Consider the following 15,571-nt stretch of genomic DNA (forward strand, 5'->3'; position numbering starts at 1 on the left):
CAAAAGTAGGAGCTTTGAATGACAGTAGCTTGAGATGACAAGTGAAAGCGCAGGTACAGGTCTTGATGATTGACAGTCATTTAAACGAATGAGAGCATTCTGGCGCTGCTTCAGTCAACAAGATCTGTCTGAACAGGATGAAATGACAGTGACAGTGAAACTATACTAACAGATCACTGAGATGATTGACAGCGACCGCTAGCCATTCAGAGTGGAACGGAGACTGGACAGACAGTAAGTATAAAAATTAAACAAACTATAGATGATTCATAAATTGTTATTTTTGGTACGAAAATAAGAAATAGCGAGTGGTTTTACCGATGTTTATCCTATATAAATTTCAGTCAAACTTTCACTTTTTGAGAATTCTACATTTAACAAGCTTTACCGATTAATATCAAAAAGTAGCAAGCCTACAACCACAGTGTGTAATTTGTACACAAGTACTGTCCAATGAATGTCAAACCCTCCAAATTACACAGAAATTTAATTACCAAGCATTAAATATATAAAAACAAGCAACATTCTTTTTTTTTTTTTGAGCGAAAGGCTAAGGAACTGCTTGGTAGTAAAGAAGTGTAATGAAATCCACAACTACTGCAGATAAAAAGCTTGTAGTGTCATTATTACACAGGGATGCAGAAAATTGGTAAAGCAAAAAAAAAAAAAAAAAAAAAAAAATCGCATACGATTGCTGAGGAGTTGATAATGCTGTGTGCCATTGAAATTGTAAAGGAAATGTTTGGAGAGCAGAAGGCCAAGGAACTGGCCATCAAATGATGGATCGCTTTTACGTCAGGAGACATGATTGTGTATGCTTGGCAAAGATACCGCCACGTCTTGACAGAATTGTTGCTCATCACCAGCAACAAGTTTCACATTGAGTAAGTATATATATATATATATATATATATATATATATATATATATATATATCAGGGATAGAAATGAGACTTATATTGCTTTGCAGTTTCCATTCTTGGTTTTAGTAGTATAGTTTAATAAGACAAACCTGAACTTGTTCACACTGGGTCTAATCAAGCTTGTTGTAAAACCTGGAATGGGTGAAACTGCTATGCAATAACAATAGGAGTCTTATTTCCATCCCTGATGTGTGTATGTGTATATATGTGTGTGTATGTTTTTAACTGTTTTAGATTTTAATATCTTTAAAAGGCATTGGGGATTTTGGAGGAGTGCTGGAGACGGGGAGTTTTAAAGTATTGGCTTTATTGTTGTTCCTAGTAAGCCCCGTCAACGCGATCGTATTGAGCAGCACTGCACTTAGCTCTTTAATTATAATTAACTATTTATCATTTTTATTGAACAGTGCAAACCCCATGTCGTGACTGTTTATTCTAGACTTGTCCTATTTATTAAATATAATTAACCATCTGTATTTAATAAAACGATGTTCATTGCCCTGCATATTGTTGTGGTCTTAGTTTATTTCCTTCTGGTATTCTGGTATTCTACCTGACTGATCCCGCCCTGATCTAAAAGAACGAGTGCCCCTCCCGGGTGCTACAAAGTGAAGACAAACAAAACACTTATAACATGAAGTATAGTTTTAACTTGTGAAGTATTGATTCAATAAAGTCTCAGATAAGTGTTCATTGCAATTATTATTTAAAGTCCGAGTTCAGGTCCTTATTAATGCTTGACAGTCTCTGAAATAACTGGAGGCCTTAATCGGGTGGCCACTCCATGTGGCCTTCTCAGTTACAGTCCTTTCTGGTTCTTGGACCAGGGAGGCATCTGACTGAGAGATAATAGATGCCTCTGAAGGACTTGAAACATTGTCAGTCCTCTGCCCAGACCTGGGTTGGGCACCATATGGCAAATCAGAAACAGTATCCCTTGGAATCTCTAAGGAACCTGCTAAGAAAGAAATGGTTGCCCTTGGTGGTTATTGCTGTTCCGCAGCTGGTGACAGGTTAAGCCAAGTGTGAGGACTGTCCATTTAAGGTGTTTTTGGCGGCCATGGCAACAGGTAAGGCTTCTAACGGTTGTAATGAACTACTTTCGAAGTAGCCCTTGGATCATTTGCATTAACAACTTGACGGTCACGGTCCATATACTTCAGAACTCTAAAAGGTCCACGCCACTTGTTGTTTGGCCAAACCATATGATCGACTTTGTATAGAGAAAATCTGGCTTTAGCATCATAATAGTATTTTTGATGCTGTTCTGACTGTTTTAAAGATTGGAATGCATGGTCAAAGGTTGTCTCAGCCTTCTGGAAAGTGATGCTGAATAGTTAGCTGGGGTACCCAGGGTGGCACTTGAGTGTTCCTGGTGACCAACTATTATGTCCACAGGCAAGCTGGCTTCTCTACCATGAGCTAAGTAGAAGGGTGTTGTAAGAAATAATCACACACTATACAAATTGAACACATAGGCTTATTTCTGATAAACACGCACCCTGTGTGGGGCGGTGTACACATTGTTCTGCTCTAGTTAAATGGCACAAGCTCTTATCGTTTCCTCAGCCATTTGTTCCTTTCCATTATACAACATTTCCTTATGTGCCTATTTGAATGGTGAAGGAGTCAGAAATCATTGAAAGATTGTCTCTAAACATTGTGTGATTTTTCTGTGTTTAATGTAAACTTTTCTAACCAGTTTAACACGGCCCAAATTTGTGAACCATGCAATTCTTCACGTACAGAGTTTCGCAGTTTCCTCCTTTCGCAAGAGCCTGCAAACCACAGAGAAGGAATATGTGTATTGAGTTCAAATCAGCCAAACTGTTGCATTTATGTTATGTTAAGCTATATGCTTAAGAAACTTTCAATATTTTTACTGCATAGATATAGGTGAATCAGATTGTGTTAAAAGTAGCTGATTGACTGTCAACACATAACAAGTTCAGTATTTTCATAAACTAAAATATCTCTATAACCTTCAGTTCATTCTTCTGCCTAAATACGAATGATAGATATACCGTGAATTTTGCCGATTGAATATGCTTGTTAATACCAGAAATGGTGTTAGAACTTTACAGCACTTGCCATTAGATTAATCAAGGATGGTGGCAGGTGTTTATTGGCAGAATGCATCACATGATGTAGCGTCCCACTTATTATATGGTAGTATAAGGATGCATGTAACAATATTTTTGGCACGCACAAAAACAGGGCAGAAAATACCATCTCTGTACCAGAGGGGCGCAGAAAAGCCATGGCAGCTCAGACCACCAGCTCTGTCACATTGGAGCTCGAAAACCACCTGTTGAGACCTGTAACTTGACCTGTAACTCTGTTGTGCAGAAATACTATCTCTGTACCAGAGCAGTGCAGGAAGCCTTTGTGCTCAGAAATAACATCAGCTGATGCCTGCCGTGAACTGCATGTATTTCATTTCCTTAGTTCCTGTTTTTGACTTAATTCTTGAATAAACTCGTTTTGCTTGACTTTATCTGAAGAAGACTGATTGATTATTTTTAAGAACCCTGTGCTGGAATGCGCACTTGTATTGTATGCAAACTCAATTTGGCTAAAATCTCTCGTTGCGGTATTTTCCAATTTCCTTATTCTTGATCTTATCCTGAAGGTAATTGGCGACTCTTTTAATTATTTCAGCATGACTAGGTACTACTGTAAAATGACCAGCTCCTACGTACATATGCATAGTTTATTTATAGTTATTTAGAGCACATACTATTTTATGTATTTTGATTGGTCGAAAAATGTTTTTGACCCTGTAACAGGGTGTCTGTGCAGTGACATCAGGCCAGAAGCAGGAAGGGAAAAAACTCTGACACCAGGCAAGTACTGCAGTTCAAAAAGAAGACGCTGCGCGCCATTTATTTAAATACAAAAAAATAATAAAATATTTATACAGAAAACACTTGCTCATAGAGCAAAATAAAAGGTTTAAACAAAACAAATCTCGAACACAAAATAATACACTTAAAGGTCCAGCTGGGCAGTAGCCTTCACAGATCCCTTAAGTTTTAGTTTATTTTCTGTTTCGTTTCATTTCTCTTTTGCTCCTCTCGCTCTCTTCGCTCTCTCCACTCCTAACACCCACCCAGAACATGGAGAGCTGCAGGCTTTTTATACCATGGCCGAGGGGTTTAACTAGCTGGCAATTATTCTATTACCCCTCGGCCACAATCTGCACAGGTGGAATTATTATGCGTGACTGCCAGCTAATTTAATAATCATCAGCTGACAGTCATGCATTCCCACTAGGTATTTTAAAACAAAAACACACGGCTACGTCGTCACATTTATAAATAACAAAACAATAACAAAACCCACGGCGCTTTGCCTCATATACATACAATAATAAATAAATCATAATACAAAATAACTAGCTGGCGGAGGGGGAGACCCTGTTCTAAAAATAAATAAACAAATCAATGTACAGGGCTCCTTGCACTGTTACATATCCCCCCCCCCCCCCCCCCCCCCTTGTGAAACGCACACTTGGCCCCAACGGCCACCATTTAATCCATTATTATAAAATGGAAAGAATATGGCACAACCGCGACTCTGCCTAGAGAAGGCCGTCCACCAAAACTCAGTGACTAGGTAAGGAGGGCATTAGTCAGAGAAGCAACCAAGAGGCCAATGGTAACTCTGAAGGAGCTGGAGAGATCCACAGCTGAGATGGGAGAAACCGTCCATGGGACAACTATAACCCGGACGCTCCACAAAGCTGGGCTTTATGGAAGAGTGGCGAGAAGAAAGCCATTGCTGAAAAAAAACCATATCAAATCCTGTTTGGATTTTGCCAAAAGGCACGTGGGAGACACAGCAAACATGTGGAAAAAGGTTCTCTGGTCTGATGAGACCAAAATTGAACTTTTTGGCCTTAGCGCAAAACACTATGTGTGGTGCAAAGCCAACACTGCTCATCACCCTGAGAATAACCATCCCCACGGTGAAGCATGGTGGTGGCAGCATCATGTTATGGGGATGCTTTTCATCGGCAGGGACTGGGAAACTGGTCAGGATTGAGGGCAAGATGGATGGAGTCAAATACAGGGAAATTCTAGAGGAAAACCTGTTTCGGTCTGCAAGAGACCTGGGACTGGGGTGGAGGTTCAACTTCCAGCAAAAATTGCAGGATCCAGATGTGCAAAGCTGGTAGAGACTTACCCAAAAAGACTCAAAGCTGTAATTGCTGCCAAAGGTGCTTCTACCAAGTATTGACTCAGGGGGGTGGATACTTATGCAACCAACAAATGTCTTTTTTTGTTGTTGTTTAATTAACTTTTGTGTCACAATAAAAAATATTTTTCACCTTCAAAGTGTTAAGTATGTTGTGTAAATCAAATGGTAAAAATCCCAATTAAATCCATTTTAATTCCAGGTTGTAACACTACAAAATGTGGAAAAGTCCAAGGGGGTGAATACTTATGCAAGGCACTGTATTTAAAGACTGGCTTAAATAAAAAAATAAAAAAAGTATGGACATTCATTTTAAGGAAATAAGTCCAAAAAACCTCAACAGCACAATTTTATGCTAGTGTAAGAATTTCAACTGGTGACAAGTATAATTCAGTTTTTTTATGCTGAGAGCTGGACTAAATAGATTTTTTAGCAGTAGAAGTTTTAACGTCTCTGTTGACAGCGAGTTTTAGATCAGGGAAAATGGGTTCCTGTCAGTCATGAAAACTTTCAGAAAACCAGGTAAATACAAGGCCAAAAGACAGACAGTGAGTGATTTTCACCAAATATTTATCAAAAGTACTACACAATACATAAAAAATGAATATACTGTATATTGCCTAGCATTTACCTGAAGACGAATGAATTACATGACAAATATTTTCAAGAAATAATTACTGGTACTTATTGAAACAATAGTTACAGAAATGCACATTTGTAGTGTATGGTGGTTTGCAATGCCGGAGATTAATAGAGTATGACAGAACCTTCAACATTAATAGAGTTTGTCACTTCCTTTAATGACCTCCAGTCTCAGTGCTTTCACACCAGTTATTTTTTTGGTTTATTCACCTACTGTACTGTAGTTGCACAAATTTATATCTACCTTATTTGCAACATTGTGGATCCAGCTCTTGAACCATCTGACTAGAATCTGTAAAATCTGATTTTCATGGAATTTTTAGAATGTGTCAGTGACAGAGATGGCAGAGTGGTGACGTCAGGCCAGATGCAGGAAGAAAACAAACACAAAATACTGCAGTGCAAAAGGCGCTGTGGCGCTGTTTATTTTTTTAAAGATGAAAAATAAATAAAATATTCAAACCAAAACACTTTGCTCACAGAGCAAAAATAAAAGTTCAAACAAAATCATGAACACCAAAACACAATAGCCAATACAGGTCAGGCTGGGCAAACGCTGTCACTCATCCTGTTTCATTTTTAATTTTGATTTTCTCCTTTCTCCTCTCCCTCTCCTGTACTCTCCTCCGAACACCCACCCTGAACTGAGAACTCTGCAGGTTTATATACCGTGGTTGAGGGGTTTAACTTGCTAGTGATTATTCTATTACCCCTCGACCACGATCTGCACGAGTTTACGAGTTTACGAGTCACGCTGCAAAACAATACAAAATATTATAACATTTATAAATACATAAATCACAACAATCATAATAATAATATTACTACTAATAATACAGCAAAACAAATTCATTTTTAAACAACACAATACTGTTGTCTCGAATAATGCAAAGAAAATAAGCAAAGAAAATAAGTTCATATTCATTTTTAAACAACACAATACTAATGTTTTAACATTAGTACTGTTACAGTGTCAATATTGCTATACAGAAAATGTACAAGTATTGAGTACTATTCAGTACTTGTATCTGGCAATAGGAACTAGTTTCAAGTTTAGATTAAAACAATGTTATAGAATACATTTACTGAATGCATGGAATTAACTCTATGAAATTAAATCTACTGTGACACAAAATAATATTTATACATGCTATCATTGTAAAACATATGGTATATAGAAGTAACCAGTACTACATTCCAAAAACATTTTAGTAATGATGTCTAATAGTACTCAACAACCACATCAGTAACTCAATAAGCCAGTGTGGTGGGGTGTGTAGACAGTGTTTGTTAAGATTTTAACAACACTGGCTGGGATGTTTGGGTACTTGGTTTAGTTTCTTCTAGTTCTACAGAACCTAGGATTCTGACTGAGCATTACTTTTATCCTTTGAACTTCACAACATGTTCCTACCATACTGAGCGTGTATTGTCAGTCATCAGATTACAAACCAGCTCAGATATAATTTTGTCATATATTGTATCATCATATATCATTAGAAGAATAGCAACATGGAAATCTTGGCTACCACTTTTTTCAAATGTCCAAAATATAGTAGATTAAGATCTGATGATTGCCTAAGGCTATTCCAGAACTTTTGTCTTTGTTTTCTTCAACAATTCCAGAGCTGACTTAGCTATATGCTCTGAGCTATTGTCATTATGGAAGATAAACTGTCTGCCAGTCAGCCTACTAGAAGATGGTACCATTGTACTTTGTAGAATGTTTTGATACATGGCTGCATTCATTCAATCTACAATCACATGAATGTCTCCAGTCCCTGAACTACTTAAACACCCCCATATCACGATCAAATCTCCATGTTTAACTGTAGGTACAGTACAAGGTTTTAGTCATTGAAGGCTTATGCAATAACTGATATTATGCATGATGTTTGTATTAAGCAAGGTATGTAACCCAAGGCTGCTCCTTCAGGCACATAAAATGGAGGGTTCATGTTAAGGGTTATGGTACTACAGAGCAAAGCAAAGCATGTGTTCAATGACGTAATATTCTATTTAAAGAAAAACAGAAAACTTCAGATTGGGAGATAGGGCAGTATATATGTTACACTCTAAGTCAGGATTTGGTCAAATGACTTTTATTTGGTTGAGAACTGTGTCTGAGAGTCCATTCTTGGGTCACCTTTTTACACTGGTAAGCACTTCCGTTCCTACAGATGGCAACCTGGGACAACGCCTCAGGTCGCGGCCCAAAAACTAGTGCTGAAATGGTGGCGCTTCTCGTCATCGAACAGCTAACCCACATATTGTCATCCGAAGTACAGATGTGGGTTTCACGCCACAAGCCTAGTACCGTCACGGAGGCAGTACAACTTGCAGAGGCTTATCTAGAAGCAGAACCCGATCCCGACCCTGGAAGCCCGCTGGGTGCTACTGGAGAGCCTAACCCGAGGGAACTCCAAAGCAGTGAGATTTCATTCTTGGGTGACCCTTTTACCGTACCCTCCACCATTTTTCAATATTTGTTTTTCGCAAACTGTTTTTTGGTAGGGAGCGGAGACTGTGGTGAAAAGGGAGAAGGGGGTAGAGGTGGATGGGAGAGAGGGTAGAAGAAGTGAGAAGCTGAAGAAGGGCATTCCCACGTGTTTTGACAAGGAGAAATTTAACCCCATCCCTGCCAACCTAATATTCCTCACACAACACTCACCCTGCCACACTGCCACAGGTAGTTAAGGTATTGACGACTTCAGAAGCATCGCTTTATTAAACATAATGTCCTCTGTAAAATCATGTTTATTTTTAAAAGCAAATTGTTTGCTGCATTTAGTCACGCAGGTGTTTTAAAAGGTTAGCATAATGAAAGCTCACTTATAATATCACACAAGAGACTTGGTGAATGCTGTCTTCTCAGTCATGGCATTTGCTTACATTAAGTTGTCCACAACCTGCAACTGCCAAAGACTAAATTCCCATCTTCCCCATTTTTCTGCCTGACAAAAATATTTAAAGTGATGAAATACACGAAAGGGAGATTTGAATACTGACAGACTCCGGTACTTTATAGAAAAGTTATGTAACTTGACTCATATTTTATTTTAGGTTTATGTAATAATTTGGCATGACTCAAGTTAACAATAATGCCCTAAGACCAGGTCTCCACTGTGATCCCTGGTTCACTTTATTTAAGTGGAATATAGTCTACTGCAGCACATACTATAGTATATTGGAGGAAACAGTGTTTTTTGGATGGTACTGTAGTATATATGGGCAGTTAGAACAAGGACTGTTTAATGTCCTGCAAAGGCTTTTTAAGCCACTGAAAAAAAGGAAATTTGAAAAAGTAAATCAGCAAAGATTCTTTATACTGTATCTAACAAGAGCAACATATGTTTCACCACTCAATCAGATAGAGCAAAATCTGCAGGGTTTGGGGAAACATTGTGAAAAAAACAATATGATTGCCCTAGGTAACATAACAGGTGTAATAAGACAATAATATGGCTTTTCCAAGACACTGACTACTGAGGATATGTGGAATTAAAAAAGCTTCAGGGCAACCAGTCAGCCATTTATCAATATCAAGTGCTCTCTCAAACACACTGAAAACTAAAGCAATAATACAGAAACTGCACTCAGCTGGTTATAGTTTTATTTTACCTTTTGCGAATATGACTGCACTATTACTCTTTGGTGTACTGATACTTGTGCTGTACTGTAACTTAAAAGTTTCCCCTGTGATGACTTTGTAAACAACATGGTGAAACATCTCTTTGTTTGTTTTCCAGTATTATTATTATTATTATTTATTTATTAGCAGACGCCCTTATCCAGGGCGACTTACAATTGTTACAAGATATCACATTATACATTATTTCACATTATACAGATATCACATTATTTTACATACAATTACCCATTTATACAGTTGGGTTTTTACTGGAGCAATCTAGGTAAAGTACCTTGCAGTGTCTCCCACTGGGGATTGAACCCACAACCCTCCGGTCAAGAGTCCAGAGCCCTAACCACTACTCCACACTGCTGCCCTAATTACTGTTAATGTACAGGGTGTGTTGATGTGGTAAACTTACTTTCTAATCACCCTGTATTCCCTGATTACTACGACACATAGTAAATAAATAAATAAAAATACAAAATTATTTCAATACGAACCTCAGTCTCTTGACAAGCTGATTTGAATGCACAGGTTTTGCATGTGTAGGGCTACTGATTTTCCACGATCGCAGAATCACGTATGAAATTAGGCATTGAGAACTGAATTGGCATTTTGGGAATGGAATTCTGCTTTGCAATGGCACCTTTAATAATAATAATAATAATAATAATAATAATAATAATAATAATAATAAAAATAATAATAATAATAATAATAATAATAAATAAATACATAAATAAATAAATAAATAAATAATGATTTAAAAAAAAACTGTACACAGTCTTTTACCGCTGTTGTGTAATATTGTAGCGATCCTTGTTCCCGCAGGCAGGTGTATCACACAGGGCGAAGTAATCCACACACAGGCAGAGGGCAGGCACGAACCTGGGACCTCTCGCACTAAAGCACAGCGCCGATACCGCTGTACAAAAGAGCCGGCTCCCTTGCAAGGAGCGTATATATATCGGGCTTATGTCTTTGTGTGTGATTACGTCACCTACCAGCCCTACTGCTGCCTTCCCCGTGCACACTACACTCTCCCCTGCCAGCCTCAAGTCTGCCCCGGACTTGCTAACCAGGCTACAGTCCGACGAGTGCGTACCGGGGCACCTGCATCCACTTCCGACACCAATGTAGCGATCCTGGTTCCTGCAGGCAGGCGCATCACACACAGCGAGGCAATCCACACACAGGCGGAGGGCGGGAGCGAAACCGGGACCTCTCGCACTAAAGCATAGCTATACAAAAGAGCCGGCTCACTTGCAAGGAGCGTATATCGGGCTTATGTCTTTGTGTGTGATTAAGTCACCTACCAGCCCTACTGCTGCCTTCCCCCGTGCACGCTACAATATCTAGAAATTTATCCCAAAAAAAATAATTATAGGAAAAATATTCTGTAGCAAAAGTTTTGCTTTTGTGGATGAGGAAAATAGAAGATATTTGTCCATGAGCTTTTGGCATGATTTTTTTAGTGATTTGTGACCATTCTTCAACGTAAAATTGTTCTAGTTCATTCAAATTCCGAGGACCTCTTCTGCACAGCCTTCAACTCATACCAAAGACTCTCAATCGGATTTAGATCAGGACTTTGACTAGGCCATTTCAGAACCTTGATTGTATTCTTCTTTAACCATTCTGAAGTAGATTTTGATGTGTGCTTTGGATCGTTGTTGTGTTGGAACTGCCAGTTGCACTTTAAACCAAGTTTTGTGGCAGAGTGTTTCAGATGATTGGCCAATATTATTTGGTGTGCTCCGGAATCCATTTTACCATGTATTGGAACTAAATTTCCTGTGCCATTAGAGGAAAAACAGCCCCATAGAAGAATATTACCACCTCCATGCTTGACAGTAGGTATGGTGTTCTTTTCTTTGTACGCCTCACCAGACTTTCTCAGAATGTAATGACTATCAGCTTGACCGAATAGCTCGATTTTTGTTTCATCACTCCACAAAACCTTTGACCAGAACTCATATCCATCATTCAAATGCCGTTTTGCAAACCTTAAGCGATTGTCCTTGTGATGTTTTGCTTAGACTGGCTTTTTCCTTGGCTTGCGACCATTGAGACCTTCACCGTGCAATACTAGACCTATGGTTGAAATGGAAACCCCAGTCCCACTTGCAGCCAATCCACTTTGAATATCTCTGGCAGTCAATCTCAGATTGCTATTAACCTTCCTCACAATTTTTATACTTGTTCTTGGTGAAAGAACCTTCTTTCTTCCAGACTGAGGGAGCGTTGTGACAGTAACATGAGTCTTGTACTTCTTGATAATTGAAACAATATTTGAAATTGGGATACTCAAATGCTTGGAAATCATCTTGTATCCTTCTCCAGCTTTATGACAAATAATTTTCTGCCTAAGGTCTTCAGATAGCTCTTTTACTTTTTCCCATATTGACAGCAATCATCCTATGCCTAACCCTTTTATACTCTCTAAGAATGTTCACCTACAATAAAGCATTTTCTAGACTTTTCTAGAATTAGGTTCTGCATTATCATATTGAAATTTCTAGCACCTTGTAGACAATACTATCATATCAACAAAGGGTATGAATACTTTTGAATGAGCATTTTTGGAGTTTTGCAAAAATTAATTATTGTAGACATCTACTTCTTGTAACTATTTTTCCTTATCCACAAAAGCAAAACTTTTGCTACAAACTATTTTTCCAAATTTTTTTTTGTTTTTTGGGAAATTTCTAGAAATTATAATTTTCCACTGGAGTAGGTATATGTAGCGTGGGATATATTTTTGTTATCTCACCTGAGTGGGATAACATGCTTACCGGTATTCTGAATGTGTCTTTGTTTACATTCCAATCCAGTGATGTGCTGCTGAAATTCAGGATGTCAGTAGTTCAAACAGTACTGCCACCTGTACGTGTTTTATAACAACTTTGAAATGTCTGAAATAATTTCTAATTTCTATTGTTGTTTGGATTTGGACTCCTGATTTCCTTGAGAACGAGTTTAGTCAATAAATGCCAGTTATCTATGCCTGTGTCTGACTTATCCAAACAGCCTATATGTAGTCCTTTTTAATACTGGTAACGGAAGGAAACAACAGAGTTTAGTCAAGAAAAGCCAGTTGCTGATCTGACTGTGTCTGACTTATCTGAGCAGCCTGTAGCCCCTTCATTAAAACCAGTGAAGGTAGGAAATAGAGAAGATGTAAATTGACAGACTGAGCCAATGGTTTTATCTATAGACTGTTGCAAAGAGACCATAAACAGGGTTTGAAATGAATCCGTGTCGAAGCAGTCTGTTGACAAGGAAAGAAAAGATCCACCAGGTAAAATATTCCCTGAATTAATTGATTTAATATAACAAGTGCACATTTTATTGCTATTTATTTTAAATACATACTTGTGGTATAAACAGAACTGAATGATTGTTTGTGGTATAAGGTTTTTATTCTCCTTAGGAATATGTCCTTACATAAACCATTCGGCCCTGTTGGGGGTCGTGATTTCCTGTGACATCCTCCTGCGGTAAATATAGCTGTCAGGCTCTTTATTTGCAGCAGCAGGTTCACAGCAACATAGCTCACAGCACACGATTCACTCTCTGAATCCACACGCACTCACACACAGGCGGGGCAACAGTTTGATTAAAGGGGAGGTTCACTTCATGTTTTTTTTATTTTTATCTGACTGTTTTATTTGCAAGACTGTGTATGTTGGTGTGTGTTCGTGCCACTGTCTTTTCGTATGAACTTTAAAATGTGTGATCGACGACTCTTTATATGGTAGACTGTTTTAAACCCTCTTTTTTATGTTTCTATAACATCGTTGTCAATCAGATGTAGTTTATGTGTGATCGCAGAGATTTATTTATATATTAAATGATTTTACATGTCAAAATGTTGTCAATCTTTAATTAAAATTAAAATGTTTCAGTAATGTAATCTAATGACATACTGCACCTATAATATTAGTATGACAAGGTTGTATTTTAAAATTTTAATATTAGTAAATCATGTGATTAATGTGCACCGTGGCCTAGTTAGTAATCGCAGCATGGAGCTCAATTTTTTCCATGACTGAAACGCATGCTTCAGCTTTTGAAAAATCGCTCGCAGACCTGTCCATACAGTAGTGCCTCCCAAAACAAGAACACCTCCAGAAATGCAAAATAATGTTAAATATGTAACACATTTTGCTAGTTAATGTTTGTTACACAAACAGAAATACACATTAATATCACAGGCTACTTAAAAATGTCATTTTAAATGATGTATTTGTTGTCAATATATATTACATTGATATTCACATTCCCTTATCTAGCGTCATACTGTCGAAGACATCCGATCTACTCATTTATATAAATTATACTTACAAAATTCATTTTAAATTATTTATTTTTTGTTAGGTTATATCCGATCAACTTATTTCCTAGGCTCGATCTACTCATTTCTCAGCCTAAGCTCGTAGACATTAGAAACAATGGAACCTCCCCTTTAAATTCTAGAACTTATTTCCTAGGGCACCAGCTCAGAAACATCTCTGATACTATGAAAGCTGGGCTCAGAAACTAATATCTACACTGATGCCAGCTCAGAAACTAATATCTACACTGATGCCAGCTCAGAAAATAACATCTACACTGATGCCAGCTCAGAAAATAACATCTACACTGATGCCAGCTCAGACATTACACCTTCTTTCTGAGTGAAGACAGCATTCCATCTGAAAAAAATAAATAAATAAAATAAGTACACCAGCAAGAGAATCCACATAACAGTAGGTAGATGAGGAACAGCTAAATGAAATAGAAGAAAACAAAGATTGAAAAACACACACATCCACAAAAAAAAAAAGAATACAGCATGGGCTGGTTTATGTACTTAAAGAAAAAAAATATGGACAATCACAACATTAAAGGAATTTTATGCAAGAAGTTCAACTGGGGACCAGTATTCAGTCTCCAGTTTTATAACGCGAAGAGCTGGACCGTGGTCGGTTTGGTGCGTAGAATCTGGTTCGATCGTCAACTTAATCTGGCTTGACTTGGACGTGAGGGTGTCCGACAACTAACAAAAACATCTTTTGAGATGCAAAACGATGAAAACATACTAGAATATGTGTGCCTCGCATATAACGAGTTCATTTGAAACTCTGCCCATCATCACAGCTTGTGGTCAGTCCTCTAGTGTCTAGTGAGATGGCACTTTCGATGTAGAAATTCACAATAAATGAACATGTGCAATTTAATTTTAATAAGCGAACAATTAATTCAATTAAATACAATTTGGGACTATACTACACTGCAGATGTATATACAATAAAAGTTTCTGGTTTTGTCTTAATTTAAATGTGTTTTAATTATTTTTCTTCCCACAAATGACAGGTAGTCGTGTTATAAGCCACTTTGTGCAGTTCCGATGATATATACCACTAATGGGGTGGTTAATATCGTGGGAACCGCACAGCCTGTCGTGGTTTATACCATATATATATATATGGTCTTTGTTTATTTACCAAGGTGACTTTAAGGGACTAGTGTGTGTGAACTATGTATCAGCTGCAGAGTAACTTACAACAGCGTCTCACCTGAAAGACGTAAGTGACTTGCTCAAGGTCACACAGTGAGTGAGCTGGGATTTGAACCAGGGACCTCCTGGTTACAAGCCCCTTTTCTTTAACCACTGGACCACCCAGCTTCCTATATATATATATATATATATATATATATAGAAGACTATACGTTTTATGGATATTAGCTGTATTTTTAATTTATTTTTTTATTACAATTTCTCATACAAATATTGTATCTATTAAAATGCATCCCAGATATCTATTTAAGTTTTTTTTTTAAAAATGTATTTAATGTTTTTAACTTAGATAAATATTAAATTTATTAAACTGACTAATTGTATTGTTGAAAACAAATGAATAAAATGAATTTAGAACACGGTGCAGTTTTTGTTTTACATAAGAGGCATATAATTAACACTAAATAAATATATTTAAAAAAATAAGCAGCAAAAAGAAAGTTTCCTGCCACCTAATTGTGGACCAGTTTTTGCAACATTTTTGCCACTAGGTTGCAATTGAAAAAGGTACAGGAGGGTTTCAGCAATATTGCTGGTATATGCAAACAGCACGTTGTAGCAGGCTTTAATTTTTTTTAAGGGATATTATAAACAGATGGTAGAAGTTGC

The sequence above is a fragment of the Acipenser ruthenus genome, chromosome 3, assembly GCF_902713425.1.
Source record: "Acipenser ruthenus chromosome 3, fAciRut3.2 maternal haplotype, whole genome shotgun sequence".
Lineage (NCBI taxonomy): Eukaryota > Metazoa > Chordata > Actinopteri > Acipenseriformes > Acipenseridae > Acipenser > Acipenser ruthenus.